Genomic DNA, 5829 nt, shown 5'->3' on the forward strand with positions numbered 1-5829 from the left:
GCGACCGACGCCTCGGAAGACAAGGATACTATAAAGACGGTGTAGGTGTCTTTCGAAAGTTGGGGAGAAAACGAGAACGATATCTAGGTAGCACAAGGACGTCGTCCATTTGAAGCCACGCAGGAGCGAGTCAATCATACGCTCGAAGGTTGCAGGAGCGTTGCAGAGGCCGAAAGGCATGACTTTGAATTGGTACAGGACATCGGGGGGTGACAAAGGCAGTCTTCTCGCGATCCTGTTCGTCAGCAGTAATTTCCGAGTAGCGTGAACGGACATCAATAGAAGGAAAAATTGGCGGTGGTCTAGTTCTGGTTAAATCTGGAGTGACGCGATAGCTACAGCTCGCCGAGTGGAACTTGCTCAGTCGAATTGCAAAGTCGGTCTTTCGCCGCGCCGTTTCGCTGGGCGTTCCTCCATCTTCGTCCCACTTGACACGGCGCATGCGCACAGCTGTGGCAGCTCGGTTTCGCCGGCGCGCAGCGCCGCCGGCAGCAGCAGCTGCTACACACCACGTGACCAACACGTGGATGTTCACGTGACAAGCCACGGCGCCGCGCAGCCGGCAGCTGCTCCGCACCACGTGACCAGCCACGTGACTTTGGCGAAGCCGCCACGCTGAAGACTCGAAATGCTACCTTAATGTAACTATCGCTACGAAATAACTGGCACCCTGTAGGCAGTCGAGGGCGTCATCGATTCTCGAGAGAAAATATACGTCTTTGGTATTTGATTAAGATTGCGATTTTCGACATAGAAGCGCCAACTACCATCTTTCTTTTTGACCAACACCACAGTGGACACCCACCGACTACTAGAAGTGTTGATAATGTTATTCGCCAGCATCTTGTCCACCTCCATCTGGATGACATGGCACTCAAGAAGCGAGGCACGATAGGGCCTCCTGTGTATGGGGCTGGCATCACATAAGTTTATGCGAGGGGTCAGGACAGTAATTTGGCCGAGAGGACGATTCCCAAAATCGAAGACGCCGCTGTAGGAAACTAAAAGGGCGGAGAGCGCGCTGGCGTGGTCCATGTGAGAACTCAGCACGGGTAGACACCTGGCGTGGTCCGCAGTCGGCACGACGATCGTAATCAGAGCGAGGTCCGTTGTCGGCACGACGATCATAATTAGAGCTATGTCCGTAGTCCATACGACGATCATAATTACAGCTAGCTTGAGGCGGCGAAAACCAACGGCTGTGGCAGTGGCGGGAAATGTGGCCGACACACGAGCAGGTGAAGCAGATAGGCCGGTCGTCTGAGGTTCTCCAGTCCGCAGGATTCCGGTAGCGATAACCCGGCGGGAATGGCCAGAGTCAGTAAAGCAGCAGCAACCAACGGAGTGATGGTTGGTGTACAGGACGACGCAGATGGCAGGCCAGAATTGAGACCCACTTTCGCGAAATCCTGGCGAACAGCGGGCTGGATCAGACCAATCGTAGCTTCAGGCGGCTGAGGGGCGAAGGCAACGGGAGTCATAGCCTCCAGTTCTCTCCGTACAATTCGGGTAAAATTGGCAGGATGGGATGGTTGTTTCGGTGTTGGTAGGTCTTCGCAGGAGGTTGTCGCCGTCGTGTTCGGAAGGCGGTCGAAACGGGGAGCAATGCGGCGGTGTTTGTCTTGCTCAAACTGCCGGCATACCTGGAGGACGGAGTCGACCGTTGCGCAGTCTTTGCATAGGAGCAGATTAAAAGCGTCATCAGCGATCGCCTTGAGGATGTGGCCCACCTTGCCGGTCTCTGACGTGGCGCTGTCTACGTTACGACAAAGAGCGAGGAAGCAAGGTCTTTTTTAGCGCCGAGCTTGCGTCCAATTTGCTTGCCAAATAAGTCGCGGAGCTTCTGCTTACAGGTGTTCCAAGAGGTAAGGTCCTCCTCATCCGTCTCGAAACAGACGCGCCGTGCCCGCCAAGTAGAAGATCACGTTAGCAAGCACGAGGGTCGCGTCCCAGCGGTTGTGCTTAGTCACACGCTCATGCATGGCTAGCCAATCTTCAACATCGACATCATCGGTGCCACAAAAGGTGCCCGGGTCGCAAGGCTGGGCCACGACAACGGTCGGCGCTGGGGTTGACGCTGCGGCCGGAGGTGTGTTGGACGGCATAGTGATGGATACAATTTGGCGACCGCTGCAGAGGTCCAGGGCGTGGTACTAAAACCTCCACCAAATGTTACGTGGTTAGTTCAGCAGCAGGAACGATAGGCCGCACACAGAAGACACCTCAAAAACCAAGTCACTCAAGCACTAGCTGCAGCGTCCTCGTCGTTGTCAACTTCCCAGCGACAGAACAACGTGCTCTTCGCTTTCTGGACTGGGTACCGTAACGATATAACGAGGAAAAATACCGAATATAGCGAAGGTAGCTGTAAATCGCAAAACTAGTCCAAAATCAATGAGATAGATGGAGCTGCTTGCGTCTCCAAGGGGAAAGGAAACATCCGCGGATGTTTAGATTTGCTCTTCTCCGCGTTTGCTGAGCACACCGATGTCAGAACTTGAAGCTCCCGTAGCTAGCGCTTTTAAGTCGAACAGTGAGGTAGTGTTGGCGGAGAATTTTGGGAGACTGTTTGCAGACACTTTCGCCTGCTTCTTCTCACCCATCGTGACAATTTGGTTTGGTTTATGGGGGTTTAACGTACCAAAGCGACTCATGCTGTGAGGGACCCCGCAGTGAAAGGCTCCGGAAATTTCGACCACCCGGTGTTCTTTAACGTGCGCTGACATCGCACAGCACACGGGCCTCAAGCATTTCGCCTCCGTCGGAATGCGACCGCCGCGGCCGGAATCGAACCCGCATCCTCCGGGTCAGCAGCCGAGCGCCACAACAATGGATGGATGAATGAATGGATAAGGCTGAACCCTTTAAATCGGGCGGTTGTTCAAGCCACCTAGCCATGACTTGTGAAATTTTACTCTTGTCTTGATTTTAGCCACCAATCAGATAACCTTCGCTTGGTTACTTCTACCCGCTTAATATCTACCTTCCCTTCACTGTCCTTAAACCCCAATGCCTTGGATAAATCAGCCCCGCTGCTTTCCACTGTAGGGTGGAGCCCTTTACAGAGCCCTTCACTGAGCCGCCGCGGCGGCCCGCTCATGGCATTGTTTAGGAAGTTTTATAAGGGTGCATCACCATGTCAAATGCCACTCGGTGATAGCCTGCTCTAACTTGTGTTTCACCTCTGCGACATATATTTGAATATTTTCTGTAGCCCTTGTGGCAGTAGAACATAGACTCTTTGCAGAGAAAGCTCAATGTCGAAGGTCACTCTCAAAGGTGAGAACCGATATTTTCAGCCCCGATAGGAGCAGTCGTGTTTCTTCGCTGAATCGCAGGAGAAAGTAATGTGCTTAATTTCATTTCATTTATTGAACCCTCAAGGCCAGAGGCATTAAAGAGGGGAGTGCTCACAAAACAAAAAATACATAAACAGATGCAATGCATGTTTGAAAAAAAGTATTATCATCCTCCTTTTGTACAATGTTAGCTAGTGCAGAACGAAAAATCCATCACATTGTGTATCTGTGCCGAAGCAATACAACGTGAGACGCCAATTCATGTCCTGTATTCATGACAAGTACATTGCAATAACTGGAAAGACCCTTGACGACGAAGCGGCTACACTGAAGGCGTCGCTCAGAAAAGAGCAGGAATTCGTCCAAACCCCTCCCGAAACGGCAGAAGAAATGGTGAGAACGAGCTTCATTATTTTCCATCTAACTGCAAAATCTGAAAAACCTTTCACCGATTGGTGATTTGTGAAAAACTGTTTGCTTCAAGTCGAAGGTGCTGTCTCTCCCAGGAAGAAAAAAGAATAAGGAAAATAATTTTTTACCCCATACTGTGGCGGAGAAAATTACCCAGATGAGCCACGGCAGAACAAAGATACTAGCATTTGGGAAGGCAAATTATTTAGCCATTATGACATATCTTGTTCATGAATATTGCAGCTTTTTTGAAATGTGATGGGAGGAATCATCAACCATTGATCAATTATGAATGCAGTTTAAGGCTGATGTCAGACATTGCATTGGTAACTGTATCCCTATCGTAGCAAAACACACCAAGAAACAGGATCCATGGATTACACGTGTTGTCATTCCCCTAAGACGTAAAATAAAACGATTAAGGAAATCGCGCAAAACGAACTCAATTCCGGACTATCGCTCTCGTCTGCAGGCTCTAACCCAGTCGTTACAAAGTAATATAAAGGCTACTACACAACACTACTGCAGTACCACGCTTAGTGGGTTCATTAGAACCTCGCCCCAAAAGTCCTGGATATATATATATATATATATATATATATATATATATATATATATATATATATATATATATATATATATATATATATATATATATTCGCAACGCTCTAGCGGCAAGAACAAATACTCTGAAGAAATAGAGGCCGACACCTTTAACAGACAATTCAAGTCAGTGTGTACACACGACAATGGCTCTACTAACATCACCACAGCAAGTGGATGCAAAAACCTGTTGAAAGATTCTCCAACAAAATCCCAAGCGGGAGTGTTTACGATCTTGCTAAAAATTAATGGTAAGAAATATTACGGACCAGATGAAATTCCCAACCGATTTCTTAAATGGTATGCCGAGCGTATCAGTAAATATATGTACCTAATATATCAAAAATCAATCGACGAATGACGCCTTGATACTGAGAAGAAAGTCGCAAAAGTTAATACAGTGCATAAGTCACACAATATTTCATGTGCTGCAAATTATCGGCGCATTTCCTTCACGTGTACATGTTCAATTTACTGGAGCATATCATTTTAGAATTTATGAAAAATGTTCCTTGAAGCCAATAACCGACTCCATAGAAACCAACGCGTATTTCTTAGCACCCTGTCGCCAACTACACAACTAGCATTAATTATTCATGAGTTTGCACAATGTGTCAATATGGAGTACCATATTGATGTCATTTTCTTAGATGTATCTATGGCCTTTGATCGCGTCTGTCACGTAAAACTCCACTTTAAGCTCATATATTTGGCGATGGACCACTGGTACAGTGGACAAGCAATTACCACTATAATCGTGCAAAGACGCAAATCAGACGCACAAGAAATGTGGACAGGCAAAATCTTTGTCGACACAGCGTAGCTCCAAGCCAAGAGTTCGAGAGCGTCAGCTTCGTCTTCCGCTTTCTCTATTTCGGCGGCACTGGCCGCTGGAGCAGCAAACCCCAATTGTATGCCTTACAATACCCCCGGGGTGAAAAGGCGCCATCCTGGCGCCCTAAGGGCACGAGAGGATAGCGGGGTCGTAGTAGGGTTTCAGGCGGTCGAAGTGGACGATTTCGCGGCCGCAGCGTCGATGATCAGGCGAAGGCGTGAGGGGCTCGACGAGGTAGTTAACTGGGGATGTCTGCTGAACTACGCAATAGGGGCCGTGGTATTTGCTTAGCAGTTTTGTCGACAGGCCCGGGCTGGAGGAAGGCACCAAAAGCCAAACTAAGGAGTCAGGAAGGTAAGCCGGCGGTAGACAGGCAGAAGTGGCGTGGGCACTTTTCTGACGGTACTGATCGTGGGCAGTAATTGAACGGGTGAGTTGACGGCATTCTTCGGCAAGCGCAGCGGCTTGAGAGACGGTTGTAAATTCGGAGGAATCTGGGCGTTAAGGGAGTATGGTGTCCATAATTGCTCCCGGCCGTAAAGAAGAAAATACGGGGAAAAACCAGTAGTTGCTTGCATAGCATAATTGTAAGCATAGTTAACGAATGGTAGAATGCGGTCCCAGTTGGAGTGATCGGATGAAATGTACTTCGCCATCATTTCGCCGAGGGTGCGGTTAAAG

This window comes from Amblyomma americanum, chromosome 4, assembly GCF_052857255.1.
Source record: "Amblyomma americanum isolate KBUSLIRL-KWMA chromosome 4, ASM5285725v1, whole genome shotgun sequence".
Taxonomy (NCBI): Eukaryota; Metazoa; Arthropoda; class Arachnida; order Ixodida; family Ixodidae; genus Amblyomma; species Amblyomma americanum.